This window comes from Vicugna pacos, chromosome 1 (genome assembly GCF_048564905.1).
Source record: "Vicugna pacos chromosome 1, VicPac4, whole genome shotgun sequence".
NCBI classification, from domain to species: Eukaryota; Metazoa; Chordata; class Mammalia; order Artiodactyla; family Camelidae; genus Vicugna; species Vicugna pacos.
In genome coordinates, this window is record NC_132987.1 from 64,607,356 (window position 1) to 64,628,686 (window position 21,331).

The 21,331-nt window shown below is 45.5% G+C and overlaps 1 protein-coding gene across 2 annotated transcripts in view; it reads right to left on the bottom strand.

Moving 5' to 3' along the window:
* The window catches only part of LOC102532976 (kalirin RhoGEF kinase), a 443,405-nt gene that overhangs the window by 205,784 nt on the left and 216,290 nt on the right, over positions 1-21,331 (bottom strand). The window lies entirely within an intron of this gene.

Consider the following 21,331-nt stretch of genomic DNA (forward strand, 5'->3'; position numbering starts at 1 on the left):
GATAGACCTCGACAGTCTACTAGATCATGACTTCAGAGAGGGGGTGATAAAAGGACTGAAGGAAATAAGAAAAACTATGAATAGAGACAGAGAATACTATCAAAAGGAAATAGAAATTATAAAAAGGGGTCAAGTAAAAACAGAAAACTCAATGGCTGAAATAAAAGCTGAGCTAAAGGCAGTCAAAAGCAGACTAGATAATGCAGAGGAATGAATAAGTAACTTAGAAGACAGGATAACAGAAGTCACCCAATCAGAACAACAGACAGAAAAGCAAGTAAAAACCAATGAAAGCAATATAAGGGACCTACAGTGTAATATAAAGTGTGTTAACCTATGCATAATAGGGGTCCCAGAAGGAGAAGAAAGAAAAAAGGGGATTGAAAAAGTATTTGAAGAAATCATGACTGAAAACTTTCCAAACCTAAAGAAGCAAACAGATATCCAAGTCAAGTACAGGAAGCACAGAGGGTCCCCAACAAGAAGAACCCAAATAGACCTACACCAAGACATATTATCATTAAGATGGCCAAGGTTAAAGATAAAGAAATGATTCTAAGGACAGCAAGAGAAAAACAAAGAGTTAGTTAAAAAGGAACTCTCATAAGGTTTTCAGCTGATTTCTCTACACAAACACTGCTGGCCAGAAGGGAATGGCAAGATATATTCAAAGCCCTGAATGAGAAAAAGCTGCAACCTAGGATACTCTATCCAGCAAGGCTATCCTTTAGAATAGAAGGAGAGATAAAGAATTTCACAGACAAGCAAACACTAAAAGAATTCAGCAATACTAAACCTATCCTAAAAGAAATATTGAAAGGTCTACTCTAAACAGAAAAGAAGCAGGAAGCTATAGAAACAAGAAAATCATAATTGGAAATGCGCTAACTGTAATGAGACTGACAAGGGATTAATTTCCAGAATATATAAACAGCTCATACAACTTAATAAGATTAAAAAAAAAAACAAAAAACAAACAACCCAATACAAAAATGGGCAGAAGACTTAAATAAGCAATTCTCCAATGAAGGCATACAATGGCCAACAGGCACACGAAAAAATACTCAATATCGCTAATTACCAGAGAAATGCAAATCAAAGCTGCAATGAATTATCGCCTCACACCAGTCAGAATGGCCATCATTCAAAAGTTCATAAATGATAAATGCTGGAGAGGCTGTGGAGAAAAGGGAAGCCCCCTACACTATTGGTGGGAATGTAGTTTGGTGCAGCCATTATGGAAAACAGTATGGAGATTCCTTAAAAGCCTAAAAATAAACATATCCTATGATCCAGCAGTCCCACACCTGGGCATATATCCAGAGGAAACTTTAATTCAAAAAGATACATGCACCCAATGTTCATAGCAGCATTATTTACAATAGCTAAGACATGGAACCAACATAAATGTCCACTGACAGATGACTGGATAAAGAAGCTGTGGTATATTTATACAATGGAATACTACTCAGCCATAAAAAAGAATAAAATAATGCCATTAGCAGCAACATGGATGAACCTGGAGAATGTCACTCTAAGTGAAGTAAGTCAGAAAGAAAAAGAAAAATACCATATGATATCACTTACTTGTGGAATCTGAAAAAAAAAGACAAATGAACTTATTTACAAAACAGAAATAGACACTCAGACATAGAAAACAAACTTATAGTTACCAAGGGGGAAGGGGGTGAGAAGGGATAAACCGAGAGTTTGAGATTTGCAGATACTAACAAATACATATAAAAAAGATAAACAGCAAGTTTATATTGTATAGCACAGGGAGCTATATTCAATATCTTGTAGTTACATGGTGAAAAAGAATATGAAAATGAATACATGTATGTTCATGTATGACTGAAGCATTATGCTGTACACCAGAAACTGACACAACACTGTAAACTGACTATACTTCAATAATATATATATTACACACACACACAAATATATACAAAAAATGAAGGGAAGTTTGCTGGAAGCTTCTGGGAAAACAGAACTGTAATCTTTAGATTCGACTTCTCTTTCTCAGGTACTGTCATTGTGACCCTGAGCCTCAAATTGCTGCAGCCATCCCGCTGGCAGCTTGAGTAAAGCCAATGGGCAGAGAAAAGGTGTAATTAAAACAATAACAGGAAACAGGCAGTGGCCTGATTATGTCTTGCCTGATCTCCACCTTATCTCTGGACTTCTTAGTACCTGAGCCAAGAAATCCTCTTAATTATTCAAGCTTGTTTAAGTTGGACCTTCTGTAATTTTCTGCCCAGAGCAGTCAAGAGATATAGCAAGGAAAGATGTGAAACCTTTGGAGAAGAGGACTGCTCTGTGTGGAACTCATGCTCCATAGTTTGGCATGGGGTAAAGGCTGCAGCTGCTGCAGAGTAGGGAGGAACGGAGCACAGGTGTAGTCTGAGAAGCTGCAAAGATCACGCCAGCTGTCCTAGAGGCAGAACTGTAGCCTCATTCCATTTTTTTCCCCTTTAAACAGAAAAGTGAATTTACTTTTTCAATTACATTTAACCAAATTTTATCAGACACTCAGTATATACTAGGCTTTGTCCCAGGCAAAAATGACTAATATGTGGCTCTTGAGTTTAAGTGGCTTAAAACCAGTGTGGAAAGCAAATACGGACTCAGATACAATGTTAGTATTACTTGACATATGGCTTGATTAAAATCACAACCTGACAAAATCTATCAAGATAAAGGTCAATGTGGCCAAGGTAGCACCCATTTTTGATGGTATGGGGACAGGGAAGAGCAGACAAGGCTTCCCAGAGGAAGGGACACCTGAGTTGAGCCTAGACTCAGGAAGTAATTAGCCAGGTGGCGATGCATGGGATGTGAGCTTCAGGCAAAGGGGAGACTAAAGGGGCAGAATTGTGGGGCAGCCCAGTGTGTTGAAGATCTGAAAGCACCACTGCTGTGCTTCTGGACCTGATGTGAGGCTGAGGAAGGAGATGGAGGCATGGAGAGGCCTGGACACAAGCTTTAGGAAACCTGGACCATATACTGTGGGCAGCAAGATGTCAGTGGAGGTTTGTAAGCTAAGCAGTGAAGTATAACATGAGCTTTGAGAATAGCGTGGTATGTGGACTGGAAAGATGAGACGGAGCAGTGAAAATGATTAGGAGGCTGTTACAGTAACCTTGGGGAACGACGATGAGAACCTGGAAACCTGGACATAGGGAGTGGCAGTGGAGTCTGAGAAGGGGGCAGAATGAGAGCTACTAGGAATGGGACTGAGGACTCACAACTGTTAGGGAAAGAGGGCAAGAAAGAGAAAGGGAAAACAGCCAGGTGTCTGGCACAGCACCCTGGGTCCTTGTAAGAGAAGGTGACCCTATGGATGCTTCCTCAGGAGGAAGGTAAGAAAGGGGACGGAAGAGGGGAGACAGCGGGTTCCGTTTTAGATGCAGAGTTCAAGAGGCTCAGGAGAGCTTAGGAAGCAGAGGTGTGCTGTGGGCAGAATTATATGTCTGGTTTCCCAAGAGAAACATCGAGCCTATGACAACTCACACTTAAGTATAAACACATCACCTTCCCAAGGCAAATGTGCGTGATTTGGAGATGGTTTTCCCTTTTGAATGACCCAGATCACCTCCGGCTACCTACACACACACACAGGGGGAACGGATCACTCTTCACTTTCGAGTAACAGGATGTTCCAGGCTGGGGGTTCCTGTGGAGGCTGAGTCACCACCCTGGGTCCTCCAGTCACAGTCAACCCCACACCAGGCATTCAGTCGGGGCTTTTAAAAATATTTATTATTAAAGACAAGGAGGGAAGAAGACAAGTGTCTCAGGAGTCTAAAGGAAGCTTATCATCTAATTTTACTTCTGTAAAATTCTGCCTCTCAATTCCATTTTAAAATAATTTCTCATCTCTTTTCTTTGTAGACAAAAGAATCAATAAAGTTAATGAAAATCTGAAATGCCTGAAGTCCTTGTGGAACTTGTGATGAAGAATGGCTCACTCTTTATACTTTCTTGGCTATCCCAGTGGCCTAGAAGTGACCTTCCCTCTATTTCCTGTTAAATGACTATTTAGAAATGTTAATAAGCAGAGAGTTATGTGCTAGCACCAGAATGATTAGATTGCCCGGCGCCAGGTCCCTGCTGGACTACAGAGCAAGGAGAGCTGAACACAGGCCAATTAGGGAGGAAAGGGACGACAACAGTGAGTTAACAGGCAGGCAAGAGTGGAGAGTACTGGGGGAACTTGACGCCTCCTTGAATGCACTTCTCACATGATGAGGTCCGTGCCCAGGCCGTTCAGCCAGATCTGCCTTCCACACTGGAGCACGCACATGGTCTGTCTCCAGCGGCCACACCTCCTGGGAAAGTTCAACTATGCTGGAGACTGGAGGCTGTGCTCCAAAGAGGTGATACTCATCTCGGGCAGAGAGACAAAGACCTGCGCTAGGGGCCAGACAGTCTATGTGATATCAGGAACTAGGTCTCTCCAACATGGCTGTTTCCTAGGGACCATCTCAAGTCCTCTCTGGGCTTGAATCTGCTGCCTAATTGTATATGACCCTCACCATTGTGAGCCAGCTGTCTGCGAGGGTCACCAGCATTTCTGTTGCACTTGGTGGAACTGGCTGCAGAGAAAGAATGTGTGTGTGTTTGTGTGTGTGTGTGCGTACGTGCGTGTGCCTGTGTGTGTGTGTGCAGTTAAGTGGGATGAGGACTAGGCTAGGTCTGGACCTGGCTCTGTCACTAACTACCCATGAGCCTGTCTCTTCATTTCTGAGCTTCTCCTCATTTGTAAGAGATAAGTAGTTTCCAGAATGGAGGTAAGCATCTTGGTTTATAGTCAGCTCAATTTGGAAACTTATGGAATGTATTTTTTCATTCAAAATAAAAAAGTTTTATTGACTCTCCTGGATCAGAATGCATATTCATTGCTACAACTCACATTTCTAAGTTTTGAATAAAATGAATATCAGGGAGAATACTGGCATTGTTTTCAATAGCCAGAGAAAGGCATCTTCTTAGTCTCAGCCCTGACATCCGTCTGCTGCTTGAGAGTTCAAAATGTCCCTTGGCACGCATCATCTCACTGCCTCCATCAGGCCCAATTTACAGACAGGAAACAGGTTAAGATAAGGGAAGCCCACTGGATGGGTTTCATTCATTCTGCCCAATGCACATGCACCAAGTGCCTACTGATCCAGGCTCTTGGGACACTGCCCACCTCCTGCATTTGACTGTAGGACCTCCTCTGCCTGGGCTCCACAGAGCAGATGGCCCCTAGAAGGCCACCACCAGGGCACTGTGGGGCTCCAGCTGTGGTAAGATGCTGTCCCTCACATGGGGCCATTCAATCTCCAATACCCAGCCCCTCCTGCCCTCCTCAGCCTGCCCCACAAGTGCCCGGGACAGCTGATTCAAACAACTCTGCTTCTCTCAGTAAATACTTTGTGAATGAAAGAAATGAATGAGTGAGTTGGCCACAGGTTCTGGGGTTGCTAATCTCCAGACAAGCTGACCCTTTCTAAGCTCCCTTCCAGCTAGGACATCTTATGATTTGATCTATTTGAACTGGGGTGTCTGGAAGACACAAGACACTTGAACTAGGCTGACCCAAAAATCTAAAATAAAAACAGAAAAACTAAAGAGTGTATCTCCACAGTGTTTTCAAACATTTTGAACTCTCTATTTTTTTTTTTCTTTTGAGAAGCTACAAATGGTAGGTTCAACAAAATGCAAGATAACAACAAAATTCCTTCAGGAGGAAAGTTCATGTCTAAATTATGAAATTTTATCTCTTTGTTTGGAAACCAACATAGTTTCGTCTCATTAAGAAGATGGATGTTCTATAGAAGCTACTTGGTTGTTGTTTTTTTTTTTTCCCATCTTTCACTAAGTAATTTTTTTTATCCTGGCTAAAAATCAGTAAAAATATAAAAATCTGGTTCTTAATATATAATAAATGATAAAAAGAATCTATTTAAATGCAAATTAGGAAAATAAACAGAAATCTTTTCCCTTTTTCTTTTAAAGATGGGGATAGCTAAAAGGTTATTATCATTCTGTTCTGTTTTTAATGAAGCATAAACTATTTTATAGAACAAAGATATTAAATAAGGATCTTGGGCTTATTTTCCTTCATTTGCCAAATTTAGCAACAGCATCTGATTTAGAGTTTTAACTTTGAAACCACCTTACCACTTAGTGTTACTATTTTATACTGTCTGCAATTTAGATTATATTGGTTTTAAAGTTGCTCATATTCAGGTATGATGAGTTGATTGAGAGGACAGAAGACAACCAATGGATTTTTGTTACTAAATATGCACATTCCAATATCACCTATCCCCTGTACCCTGCCTGGACACTACAGAGACCCATCCATAAAAGCCTGTGCCCTAAAGAATACTAACAACCTCCTCGCCAGTGAGCCTTGCTACATCTGGAAAATTGGTGTGCAGTCAATTCCACAATAAAGCATTATGTGTCAGTTATAGCGCAAAGGGTGGAGGCTTCAAATCAGGAGACTTGGGTTCTAGTGCAGATTCTGCTGTATAAACTTTAACATGTTAGGTTAATGGTCTAAACCTAAATGGGGATAACAATTTACACTATTTCAGCCTTAGAAAAGTGAGATTCAAATAAGATGGTGACTTTATACTTTGGTAAGTACTATACACTTGGTAGATTTTAAGATTTATATAGTGAGCATATTCTACTGCACATATTTCCCTAATGTTCTGTTTTAGAGCACAAAACAGATGAAAGGTATGGATCTAAAATTGCACTATGTTCACCTTACTGCAAAATCACCATGGGCTAATGGGAATCACACTTGCAGCTTGGACACAAACATTCACAGCCCACCCCTCCTGGAGATACTCCCCCAGAGTGACCACAGGGCACTGCACAGACCAGGGACACCCCTGCATCCTCCCACTGCCCCCACCCTTCACACACTCAAGAGCCCTGTGGTGCCTTTGCCCACACAGGACTCAGAGACCTGCACACTCTCTCAGGATTATGCCCAAGGGCACTGGTGCCCTCCAGGCCTCCTAATGTAGCCAGACCATGGGTCTCACTCCATCCTGCCTTGCTGCCAAACCCTCCTTCCCCATCCTCTCTGCTACACCCTAACCCTTTCATTATTAGGGATTCAATCCTTTTGGCTCTTAACAGTTTTTCACTCAGGAGAGACTCCCATTAAAATGCATTATTCCTGCAACTCCTCCTGGAGTTAGTTTATCCTAGATACAGAAACAGCTCAGTAAGAAAGCAAGGCCTTTTGTGAGCATGTTCCAGGGATGAGATCTTAAAATGCGGTGGCGGAGATCCCTAGACATAAGGGGATAGGCCCTAAAATGAGAAGTGGGTGGGAACCAGGGGCAAATTTCCCGCTTTACAATTGCAGAATCGTAAAGTTCACAGGAACTCTGACTGACCCCGGGCACGTATCCTCATGCAAACAGGGCAACACATAGACCCCATGTGTGTGTTCTGGTTCAGGACTCTTAAGACCCTTCGACCCTTGTTTTCAATTCTTCACTCCCCCAGGATGGAGCTTTTATGTTTTTCCAAAGCAGGGTAAAGAGAGAAAAAATAAAGGAGCCTCAAATTTGGACCAAGTTTCTAGGTTCCTAGAATTCCTCACTGAAAGGAGTTGGACACCTTGCCTCTTCTATACCCTGCAAGGCTTGCAGGCCATAGGGAGTCCAAGGTTGGGGAAGACCGTCTTCACACTGGTGTCTAGAGACAGGAGAGGTAGTTGGGACTTGTGCGTGAGAGATCGTCAATAAATTTCTACTGGGGAAGAGAAGGTGTTTGGGGCTCTGCCTGTTTTCCTTAAGGCTTCTGGAAGTCAGCTGGCATACTTCTATATATTGTGTAAGAGGGAAGCCATTTTTATCTTTCACTATAAATCCAGCTGCTGTGGGAGGATGGCTCAGCCTGGTTCCCTGGGAGACCTCAGCCCTGTAGCCTCAGGAATCAGCCAGGACACCAGTCTCACTGGCCCAGTTGTGTCTCTGACCTGGAGACATGCTATTGTTTGTTTCCTTAGCATGTTGCTTAATTCCTTAATTCCCAGATCTCAGATCTAACATCCTAACGTTACTCACATCTAGAACTGCCCCAGTTTCTCTATTAAACAGGCAAATGCCCCACAGTGAGCAAGCCCTTAACAAAACCCTTTCCCCTTCTGCATGCTAATCCAACCTTCAGTTCACACCCCAGTCCTGTTTCCCTGGAAACAGATACAGAGAGTATGTGCCAACATGGTACTAAATTATGCTGCCAATGGTAAAAACACTCTCAATTGGTAAACTGTCTCTGGATTGGAAGGACTATCAATGAACTATAAATCCCTGATGGGGACACCATTCCTTGGTCTTCCCTGAGGGAGGTGATTCTTGTGTCTGGTGTGTCCATTGCAGGGATCCTGGAAGCTGCAGCAATAGAGTTGTTACAAAAGACACTGGCTCCTGTGGGGCATGGGTTTTGAGGCCTGGCAGCTTCTACAAGGCCATGGATCTTGTCTCCCTGCACCTGAGCTGGACTGCTGCAGGGACTGTCCTGCTGGGAAACCACAGCTCCCATCTTATAGCGTCCTGAGTAGATAGCACCAAAGGTGGCCCATAGCAGTCTTTACATCTGAATGCTTAGTGGGGTTGAAGAAGACTTCTTGGTAGGTGTGGCATCTGTACTGCAGAGCCAAACTCTGTGTGCACAGTCTCTTTCCTTGTCTTCCCTTTCTCCATTCTCCTTTCTCTTTTCAACTTTTCTCAATGACAGCCATAGAGATAGTGGTGACAACAGTAATACCAACTGACATTGGCTGAAATCTCACAATGTTCCAGGCCCTTTTCTAAGCACTTTACTTATGCTGACTCATTTAATCCTCTTAATAATCTCATAATTATGTCGCCCATATTAACCCCCAATATTATCACCTCCATTTTACATACGGGGAAACCAAGGCACAGAGAGGTTAATTAACTTGCCCAAAGTCACAAAGCTAATAAGTGGCAGAGCTGAGATTCAAACCCAGGAGGCCTAGTTCCAGTGTTGATGCTCTGAACCCTGTTGCTCCACCTTCTAAAATGCTCAGAGCTTCATTCTGTCTACCCTTCCCATCATTCCCAAACCTTCAGAAGTATGTTCTGCCCCTGATGCCTTTGTTTCCCCTCCATCTATTACCTCTTGTGACATGTTCTACCTTTACTGTTTTCCTAAGTCTGCACCCACCACGAAAACTAACTGCCTCCTCCCTTCTGAGTTCTTGATCCTTCCTTTGATATTGCATCAGAATCCAATGCAGTCCTTTCAGAAACTCTACCCGCTCTGGCCTTGTGCACCAGGTCATTTTCAGGGGTAGGCCATCCAGCTGCAGACGTGGTCAGCATTCCCTTCCTGCTTTGACAAGTCCCTGCCCAACACTAATTCTCCCAGGAGAAGCAGTGCTCCCACACACTCACGCTCTCTGCCTTGACACATCATGTCTAGTCTCAGTGTGACAAAAACAAGAGGAACACTACAATTTCAAAAGCTCGCCAATCCTTCAATTCTACACTGATTCATCCAAACTTGCCCCCCACTGCTCCAGCTGCCCCTTCATGGCTTTCTTCCCTGTCCCGCACACCTTTACTGGGATAGTCTCAGCCCTTAGCCCTCAGCCCTCTGCCTTTTATGCATCAGCTCCGTTCATTTGAAAATCCATCTAGGCTCACAATTTCAGCCACACAAATAGTATTTCCTGTGCCAAGTGTCTCCACTGGTTATCTCACGTGCTCCTTATAATCATGCAAAAAGAAGGTATTGTTAATTCCACTTTAGACATAGTGAAAACTCAGCACAAAGAGCTGAAGTAAATTGCCTAAGATCAAAAGCTTGTAAGTGATAGAGATAAATTTAGAATCTAGTGTCCATCTGAACCCAATTTCCTCTGTTCCAGGGTGCTCTCTGACTTTAACTTCCCTGATAACTGACAAGAATAAATATGTGCCCGGCTCTGCACAGTGAGCTTTATATACATTATCTCATGCCTCACAACAGCCCTACAAGGTAGTAGATACCATCATCACCACCTTCCTCTAATTGAAAAAACCGATTCAGAGAGATTCAATAACTTGGCCAAGGTCACACAGTCAGGATGGCATATTAACAACTCAAATCTAAATCTGTATGACTCCAAAGTCCACACTTTCAAACCATCATCAAATTGTCTCCCAAATGCACACTTAAATTTCAGGTTATTCCTAGTAACGTGGTGCCTGTAGATTCAATATGAGTGTTCCCTTGATGTTCAACCAGCATCTTAAACTATTCTGTCTTCTCTATGAAAACCTTTACTTTCCCTTGACTTCCCACATCTTCACCCCAACCCCCAGAACCCATTTGTTCTTTCTTTCCTCAAATCACTCTGAAATATACCCTCCACTTTCCAATGCTACTGCTACTGCTACTGCTACTCACCACTCAGCCCCTCCTGCCAAATTGCTCCCTTTTACTGGTCTCCATGACTCTGTTTTCTTCCTTCTACCAAGCCATCGGCCCCCACCAGGCTCACTGCTCTAATACACCACTTTCACCCTGTCATTCCCTCGAACCAGAAAGCCCCACAAAATTATTGTTACCACTATTATCTACAATGCAAAATCCAATCTCCATACTCTGGCATTTAAGGCACCAACCTCCTCCCTACCCCCAGTTGACCCTAATCTGCCTTTTCCCAATTATTTCACACCACCGTCCTACACCAAGTATCCTTTCCTGCTGTATTCTATTCACTGTCATGCAAATACATCATAACATGCTCATTGCCACACTCATATGTGGGCTCATATCTTTCCTTCCCTGAAATACTCCACATCCAAATATCCAAATTATTTTCACTCTTCAAAACGCAACTAAGTCTCACCTCCTCTCGATGCCTTCTTTGACCAACTGAGCTCATACCGATTGCTCTTTCCTCCAAACTCACTGCTCAAGTATCTACTATAGTAGTTCACAAACCTAGCCTTCATTCAGAACTATCTAAAATGTTTTCTTCCCAGGCCCTATGTGGTTCAGCAGAGCCCTGCAGTTGATTCTCATATTCTTGCATTTTTATTTAAACAGTTCATGTGGAGACTTACAGTCTGTTCTTGATGGGGTAGCTGGTATCAGACTTTGCCACATGTAAACTAGTTAAAGGCCAATGATCCTTGAGAAAAGGGAAACATACAATGTAAGCCCCATTGTCACCTTGGCTTCTTCCCTGAGGGTGTTTTCCACACTGTGGAGCAGAGAAACAGGAGCCGAGCAGACGGTAGTAGTCTTTTTGTTTATTTGTTTGCGGGGGACGTAAGTGGGTTTATTTATTTATGATGGAGGTACTGGGGATGGAACCCAGAATCTCATGCATGCTAGGTATGTTCTCTACTATTGAGCTATGCCCGCCTTCCCCTGAAAGCAGCAGTTTTAATGGTGTAAAAACAAGAGATTCGTGCTCAGGGCTAGTAAGGTGGCTGCAATTAGGGTGACTGGAAGTTAGAGAGGAGGGAGCTATGAAAGGAGCCCTAAAAATCTTCACTAAAACTTCCTTCAGGTCCTTGGCCAAATCCTAAGCTATGCATAGGCCAGGTAAGACTCCAGAAGCTCTAGAAGAGAACAGGTCTGGGAGGTGGAGAGCTGAACAGAAAGATGTTAGCGGACACACAGTGCTGGGGGAATGTTAGGGGTTCTAAATCCAACAGTGTGACGAGACTTTGCTGTACACTCTGGACACTCAGTTGGGACCCTAGGAAGACCTGTAAGAGTAAGAACAGCGTCCTAAGAATCAGGGCTGCACTTGAGGATTAATGAGAAGATGGAAGGAGACTGGCCACAGCAAAGCCTAAACCAAGGCTCAACGGGATCAAGATCTATAGTTTAACTGCTTCCCAGAACAAAGCTTCACAATATTTGGAGGATAACCTAATCAAGGGTCTGTAAAATACACCATCTATAGTAACTAGTAAATGACCAGACATATGCCACAGGAAAAAGTGACTAATAATAAAATAAATAAATAAGCAGTCAATAGAAACAAATCCAGAAATGATCAGGCTATGAGTTAGCAGACAAGACTTTCAAAATAACCATAATAAACGTCTTTAAAAAATAGAAGGGAAAGGGACAAAAAGGATTAAAAGATGGAACCCTGCAACAGAGTCCAGTTTTCTGTTTCTTCTAGTCAAAAGCCTTCTGATATAAACAGTCAGATGCCCATGATGCTTAGTACAATGCTCTATTCAGTTACTGGGTGCCCACTGTACTCCAGACATTGGATTAGGGACTGCTGATGAAAGACCAAGGTCAGAGTGCAGTGAGGAAGACAAGTGTATTCAACAGTCTGTCAATTTTAAGTGTGAAAGGTACTATGAAAAGTGTAAACAATGACCTGATAGCAGAGGACTACTACTTGGTCCAGCTTGTCAGAGGTAGAGATAAAAGCATGGAGGGCTCCCAGAAGGTAGCAACGGCCTAATGATACAGGAAAGACAACAGGATTTAGTCACGTGAGGAAGGTAAAGATGGGAAGGGTATCTGAATGAGAGGAAACATCTTGAGCAAAGGCCGGGAGGCCTGAAACAGCATGGAATGAGAGCGGGTACAAAGAGCTCTGGAGCAGGAAGTGAGAGGTAGTGAGGAGGGGGGATAGAAGGGAGGGAGGGGCCTAGGTCGAAAAGCAGAAGAACTGGGCCTTTATTCAGTGGCAGTGAAACTACGGAAGGAGAGTAATAAGGTCAAATTTTCTTTTCACCCTGAACTGGGTGCCTGCACTGACAGATACACTGTCACCTATGTCATTGCAAAGAAGAGTCCAAGCCAGCCCTGATCTCTCCAAACAAAATCAACACGAACATTACAGACTTCTCACCAACTGGGGCTCTTGCCTCCCCATCCTCCTCCTCCTCCCTCTTTGCCCCTCCCCTCCTGTTTCTTACAAACCCTTCAGTGCCTGGATTGAAGAAGATAAACACAAAGGCGGAGATAAGGATAACATATGAAAGGTGCCAGGCACAGTGCATGACATGTGGTAGATGCTGAATGCAGGCTTCTTTTCCACTTCCCCTGGGTTCTGACAGAATAAGCTGTCAGTCACAAAAGTAGTTGCTTTCTAATTTGGCTGCAACCCTTCATGCTAAAATCATACACTGTCCTTGAAAATCAGCACACTCCTGTTAGGCCTTTAAAGGCTACTCTCCTCGGGCTTGCCCTCCTCATCGAAGTGATGTAATGAAAAGTCTCACCAAGTCTATTATTAATATAAATATTTTCAGACTTTGAATAATGTGGTATTTTTTACATTTTATTTCCAGTCTGCTTGCCTGGATGGAATGAATTTCCTGCAGCCCTGGCAATATACACACTACCCCACTGTGGGGAAGGAATGGTCCTCCAGGAGCCAGCAAGTCAAGCAGACAAGAAACAGGACCAACCAAGCCAGGAATCAGCCCGGGCAGCCCCGGGATATTGACTCCGAGCAGCCAAATTCCTTCCATCTGAACCACAGATGCTGATAAAATATTTTCAGGAACAGAGTGAGGGAATGTTCACTCACTTTCCAAAATGTAGAAATGAAGAAGTCAAACCCTATTTAATTTAAGCTGAGAAAACAGTGCCCAACTTTATCCAAGAGCTAGATTTATGCACAAACTGAGCTCTGGCCCTTTGCAAGTTAATTTAGATGAGCTAATGCTTGTTCCTGGCATACAAGACGCACTCAGTAAATGGTAACTATTATTGTTACTGCAAAAATGAAGTGTCTGTTGGATGGTCTCGTCGAGTCCTGCCACGCATCCTGAAGTCAGCTGTGGCAGTTACTTGCACATCTGGGGAAAAAACTCCACATGGGCTAGGGAGGAGGTGGCCCTCCCTTCAGGAGTCCCTCTCTGACTGGCCAGGGAGCCAGTGCTGTGCTAGGAGGGGTCTATGCTAGATGGGGTTGACCTTGAGCTGAGAGGGCTAGCACTTCCCTTTTCCTTTCTCCCCTGTTCCAGCGGCAACTTCAACAATGGGGCCTAGGCAGGTGGGGGACCACATGGAATCCAGGCTAAGGAACATGGAGCAGGAGATGCTTAGACGCTTCCAGACCCCACCTGGGAGAGCATTCCCCACAGGAGCTCGGGAAAGGCTTATGGAATGAAGAGCCCAGTCTTCAACACCCTCCACTTCTTTAATAATCTTATTCAGAGGACTACAGTAAATTCCTGTGTTTAGGCAGTGCCAATGTCCCTAAGAATAGGCAGAAATACAATAACCAGATAACTCTTGGTAATGTTTTCAGTAACCTTTATCACCACTTCTCTGACTTTTCTGGGCCTTAAGAGATATTAACATTTGAATTTAGTTATTCATCTTCCTTCCAAAGTGTTTTTGGGCTTTCTTTCCACCACCGCTCTATTGTCATCATCCTAACATGAAGGCCTTGCGGTTACCTTAGCTCTCCTTCCTCCCTGACATCCAATCAGTCACCAGGTCCCACTTTCTTTCCTTTAGAGTATCTCTAGGGTTTGCTCCTCTCCTTTCCACCCCCACCTATCACCTTATCTGCTCACATTTGGATTAGTATAAAAGGACCAGAACCGGTTTCCCTGCCTCCAAATCTCCCTCTCCACTGCCAGATGAAACTTACTAAAACCTCAGTTTTTAAGGAAGAGTATTGGAGTGGCATCCCCTGAAACCACTCAACAGTAGGTGGTGCTCTTGTGCCAGCTCAGAGCATGTACAAAAATTTTATTCCATCAGGCAGCCTACTGAGTACAGACTGTGCCATGGTCCACTCTTTATTTGGCACTCACTGTGTGCCTCTGGGGAACACAAAGTTATCTACCACACTGACCCTGACCTCCAGTAATTTGCAATATAACTGGGTTGGAACAGGGCCAATTTGAGGGGGATGGATAAAGACTGGAAAGAGGAGAAAGACCACCTCCAGTAGGGAAGAGTGAGGAGAGCAGCATTTGAGCTGGACCTTCAGCTAGAGGAGGGTTTCAGTAGGCAGACTGGGAGGCAGGTTGGTGTAAACAAAGGTGTGAGAAGGCGAGACTGTACAAAGTACAGAGAAGGATGTCCTGATGATGGGGGCTGAATGCCCAAGACCAGTCTCACTCTCCATTCTAGGCTCTTCTGGTTTGCACCTCCCTGTGACACTTGATAACAAGGGGTCTCCCTGGGAAATCTTTTGGGACAGAACAAGTGCCCACTCTGAGGCAGGACCAGTCAGTCCACCTGATCTGCATGGAGGAAACCAACGTCCTTTTTTTCTCTATACCAAGAAAGGGCAAGACTCCAGATTTCTTCATGGTCCCTGGTAGCTCAGGGAGTGCCGTGATTTCTGACACCCTCTTGTGACTCCTGGTAATCCACATGCCATGGACCCCACCCTCCCCCGCCCCTCCCCATGCAGCGGGAGCTCCAGCCACACCGGACAGTGGATGTTCCCAGAACCCACCCTGTACCTTTGGGGCTGCCATGCCTTTGCTCATGTTCTTCCCTGTCCTGCACCCCAGCTCGGCTGAATGTTTCCCCTCTGTTGCTCCCACAGCAGTGACAGATACTTCAGTCAACCTTCCCCATGCAGCAGCTATTTGTTTGCCAGTGTCCTTTGCCCCAAGGTGGGAAGGCCTGACTCCAGCTCACCTCCTAACTGTCTGTCCCCAGCACGGTACCCAGCACTTATTCAATTGGCTTGTCTTCGGCAACAGTGTTCTAGTATCTTGCCAGCCTGGGTACATGCTTCTAATTTCCCTTTTTCTCTTTTTTTTAGAATTGAAGTATAATTGATTTACAATGCTGTGTTAATTTCAGGTGTATAACATAGTGATTCAGTTATACATATATATATATTCTTTTTTCATTATAGGTTATTACAAGCTATTGAATACAGTTCCCTATGCTATACAGTAGGACTTTGTTGTTTATCTATTCTGTACATAGTAGTTTGTATCTGCCAATCCCAAATTCCCAATTTACCCATCCCTCCTTCCCTTTCCGACTACTGGTTTCTCCAGGCACCAGGTCCCTACCTCACCTCCGTGCTCTGCTGGCACAGGCTGCCCACCATCTGCTCCAGCACCCTTGTTGTAGATGACTGTATACTCTCACCCCACCTCCCCAGGAAAATCTCCCAGTGCTTCCCTTCCACTCCTGATCCCATCTGACTACATAGTCCAGCTCAAGCCTGTCTCCACAAAACTTCCAGCTGTTGAGCACTTATTGGGCTCCCAGCACATCAGATGCTTTTTCTAGACATATTCTATATCCATTCAACAATCCTAAGGCATGTATTAAAATCTATCTTTTACAGATAAAGAAGCTGCTCAAGGAGGGTAAACTGACCCCAGATAGTGACTTAGCTAGCAAGTAGCTAAGCTGGGGTTCAAGCCCAAATCTCTATGACTGCAAAGCTGGTGTCCTTTCTAGAAGTCTTGGCTGGGTCTTCGGGCCTGTGCTCTCTCTGACCTCCATGGGAGGTCTGAGCCACAATGGGCAACCACCCAAGGAAGGAAGCGGGACCACAAAAGGGAAGCAAAGCAACAAGTTCTGAGAGAATGGAAGCTCCAGAAGGGTGGGGTGATGCGGGCTGGAGGAGGGGCGGGCCGAGGAGAAGAGGGGTCTCAAACGGGAGAGGAAGTAGGAGGGGAGCAGCGGGGAGGATGGAAGGTGAAAGGAAGGAAGGAAAGTGAGTTCTTCGAAGTAAGATGCCTGGAAAGAAATCTTGAAAAATTTCCCTACCCTAAATAGAGATGCACCTTGTTTTTTCACTTTATAAATTGTACTTGGATGTCTTTTATTCTTCACAAAGGGTACTTTAGACATTTCCACCACTTCCCCTACTGGGGTAGAGCTGACATGTTTTCTTTCTTTGACCACCTCCCCCATCTCTCCCTCGCACACACTAGACCGCCAACCCTAACCCCTGCCTGTAAGTCACAGAGAACTTGATACCTAACTGGATTCTAACCACTAGAGTGGTTCTATTTCTTACCCACCTTTTTCTTACAAGGATGGGGAATCACATCAATGCCAAACCTGATTTTCCCTACACCTACCCACATTATTTTCCCATCCTGTGCTTGGGATGGGGACAGGTCCTCAGCACCTAGCAGAAGACCTGACAAATGGCAGACACTCAACGTTTGTGGACACTCAATGTCAGTGAATGGTTCTCAGTCACTTCCCTGTGCCTCATACAACTTCTATCTCTGAGCAGGATCTTCCTTCCCTAGCTCACCTAAATTGCTGTGGACAGAGTCAGTATGACAACCTCAATTCTGGAAAGTGCCCTTAACACAGTGCTCATGTTCTCAGTTCCAAGGGGTCAGTATGGGGTCCACACACAAGGAGAGGCCACCACTGATTCATATGACAATTCAGGTCTCGGCCCTTTCTGGCCCTCATAAGAGACCTGGGAAGGCGCCCAGCCTCCTTGCCCAGTGTTCCCCCACCCTGCTCCCTATGCCCACACTCCTCCTGCAGGCCTGGCGACCTCAGCGTACACTGGGCTGACACGCAGCAGACGGAAGGAAGGAGAGGGTGAAAGACTATACAGAGGAGAAAGCAGCTTCGGCAGAAAACACACATGCAGCCTGCAGAACATTGTGACTTGGATTATTTTTGGAATCTAATGTTTCTAATGTTCAAGGGGAGGAAATGAGAAAAAGTAAGTAGAGATTCCCAGGACCAGCAGGCTGGAAATAACACAGGACACTGTGTCCTGTGTTGGGCGGGACACGACACACTTCCTTGCCCTAAGTCCAGTCAACAGGCGGTGGCGGGGAGATGGTTTAGGCCCCAAGAGGAGGAGGGAGGGCAGGAGCAAGGGGGCACCAGAGACCTTCTTGGAAAAAAGCAGGAAATTACAAACTGCCCAGTAAAGACCTTTCCCTGAAGGGTCACAGCTCTGGAAAGCCTCCCTCCCAACACCAAGGGCTCAGGCTATTGAATCAGAGACTTGTCGGCACGCCCCCTAGAGGCTGGACCAGTGTTTGCCCTTTTATCACAGCAGCTGTAAGGACACAAGTCAGGTGACCACTGCCCTCCACTCTACCCCAGCTCCTCTAGCCACCTCCCAGGTTGCTGGCATCTGCACACTTTCTCCTGTAGGGTAAGAGTAAGGGTGTGTGTGTGTGTGTGTGTTGGGGCAGCCAGGAGCTGGAGACTTAGAGCAGAGGGCCCACCTACCTGGATCCATCCCAGGCACACCTCCCAACCTCACCAAATCTCAGCTTTCTATCCCTAAAATGATGCTCACATGCACGCCCCAGGCCTGCCACAAAAAGGAGATGGCAGACCAAATGAGGAACTCCCGACTGGGTTACTCTGGGTGGGTCTCTGCTCTGGGTCAAAGTTTTCTATGTAAAAGGAAGGGCTAGACCAGAAAATCTCTAAGGTCAGGAGTGTGAGAACACTTTGAAAACCGACACTCAAAAAAAATATTTCGTATTATAATGACTACAATGGCACCTCAGTTTGACAAATGACACTGCTGGCTCAAGGGGCGTGGGGCTTGGAGAGCTGGCGAAGAGAAGAGGCAGTGGGCCAAGTGTGGGGCAGGGAGGAGGGGCCTCACCAGTTCTTGTCAGCCCAGGCAGAGTGAGACTCTGGGTCCTGCTCTGGGCCCTGGGGAGTGATCAGAACTGTTTGTATCTCAGAGGGAGAGGGCAGGAAACAGCAATGGATACTTTGCCCAGTGACAGGGCATCCTGGGGATGTCCTGAATTGCTAATAGAATTAACAGGACATACAAACAGCAAAACACAATAAGCACAAAACCCTTAGTGCAGTGACCTGCTGCCTATCATGATGCTCTTCACCCAACGGGCCCCATAAATATTTTCTCAGGCTGATCAAGATGAAAGCAACACTGTTTTGTTTGCACAGACTTCCAAGAATACTGAAATGCATAGACATATTTCTTGGGTGGACAGTAGGAAGTGCTTCTGGCCGCAAGCTTGTAAGAGAATTAGACAACTATGCTCTTAGCTATAATGCATGGCAGGAGGTGATAATTGTCTCAGATGTAGAAGGTGCATCGGGAGGGGCAATCACAGCCCACTGGGGAGAACCTCTTTCCTCTGAGGCTGCTTCAAGGACAGACGCTGTTTTTCCAGACACCTTTCCCTGTGGCAGCTCCCCCAAACCTGACCCATCAGATATGACCCCAATTTGACCTGGGGTCCTCCTCACTCAAGGGGACCACTCAATCTAGTGATCTTGGCGGTGGGGGAGGGTCATGAACCTACAGCATAATTGCCAACTTCTTTCAAAACTCAATTATTGATTCTGTTCCATTAGGGATCACTGAAAATTATTTGGATCAAGTTCATTTTGAAGACAGCATCGATGACACTCTGCGAGGTCTCCGCAGGTGCCAGATGACTGAGGAGTAAATCATGGCTTACACAGCACAGGGAGAAGGAAGGGAAGCTGAGGACTAGGGAGCAGCGATGCTGGGCCAGGCATGGGGCCGGCACCTCCACATGCACCATCCCATTCAAGTCTTCTAAACAACTCTGGGCAGCAGCTTGGGCATTTTTTTTAGGGAAAAGAACTCAACAGATTATGGTCCTATCTGCTAAGAAAAATTTCTTATTTTCCATCATCACCCAAGGTGACAACCCTGAAGAGAGACAAGCCAACTGTAGATATACAGGGGAGAATGAAGACCAAAAAGGCAAAGATTATTACAGAATTGTTGAGCTCTAAAGGGGCTTCGACATAATGTAGTGCGGCAAGTCTCAAAGGAGGAGGAACGGCCGGCACATTGGGTGGGGGCAGGGGGGGTCCTTCCTCAAACTACCCTGGAGACACTGATATGTCCCCTTACAAGCCTATTCTTCACCACCACCTCCCCCACCACCATGACCACACACATGCCCTGCCACCCTACTACTCCCACTGAAAGACATTTCCACAAAGAGAAAGTATTGTATGTGAAAACAGTGCCAAGTGGAAGCAGAAAAGAAATCAAAAGATGCTGAGTTAGCACAAATTCTACATCTTTGTTTTTTGGGGGAACATAATTGGGGGGTCAAAGGTTAAAGATGGGCCTAAGGTATCCCAAGTGGCAAGTGGCACTCCAGGACCAATCTGAGCCCCACTCACGCAGCTCCACTTCAGCATGGACATGGCACCCATGGGGGTGAACAGAACTTCACCATGCAAGGATGAATATGCAGGAAAGCATTTAAAATTAGGTTCTCCAGAGGGAGCTTTCCCGCAGGTGGCATGGTGAGGGCAGCCACTGAGGCCAGTCTCCTCTAAGCAAATGAAGGGTTCTCATCTGGGCAAATGCCATGGTCACAGGAGGAGATGGGTACCTAAATATCCTCCCAAGTGTGAGGATAAAGATCTTGTCTTGGGTGTGTCCCAAGCACAGGTTTACACAGGACACAACAAGCTGTATAAACCAGTAATAAACCCCGTTCCAGCACTGGAAGCCCCGCTGGGTAGCTGCGTTCTCTTTGGGGGATTCTCTCACAAGAAGTGGGAATATGCTCCTTTCCAGAATGGCTTTGGGCAAGATTAGAGTATGGACCTCTCAGGTAGACAGCAGTAGAGCCTCCTTTATTTAGAAGCGAAGAAGACCAAGTTTCGTCCATCAGTTAAGACTAGTTATACACCAGAGCCCTTCTAAGCACTTCCCGTTATCTACAAAGACTGGAAGGTTGCGGGTCTTCCCCAGATCCGAAGGCGGATGGTGAGTCAGCTTTGGTATTTTCTGATGCTTGTGACTGGCGTCAGCGCATAGATGGGCATCAGGAGGTCACAATGGCTGTCATCAGGATGACAAGGCTGGGTTTCCTACAGTGTGTGGGAGGTAAACTTTTTGATCTCAAGGTCTCTTCCAGTTCTACCATTCTCAGATGTACCCTAGGCACCCAGGAAAGGGGAAGGGGATAGGCAGGATCCCCCAGTGAACAGCACCCACCCTTCCCCTTCCCAAGGGGACACTGACAACGAGTCTACTTAATGACCCTTAACACCACAAACTGCTCCCTCATGGAGAAGAGGCCTCCCTTCTCTCCAGTAATGGGATGTGATTGCAGGGCAGATGGTTTCATCACACAGGGTCCACTGCAGCTGGGACGGGGGTGGCGAGAGGGGCAACTGGCTGTAAGACACGGCTGCAAAGAGAGCTGCAGTCTGCACCCGCTAATGAGGGCGACCGGCTGGTGCTCTGTGAACACAGTGGAGGACAGGCCCATTAGTTACAGACCAGAGGGCACAGGGCCCAGGCAGCGGTGCTCATCTTCCAACAAGACGCACTGTGTGTTACTCAAATCACCTCTGAATTACCCAGCCCTCCCACAAATTGCTCATTAAGGCTTTCCTG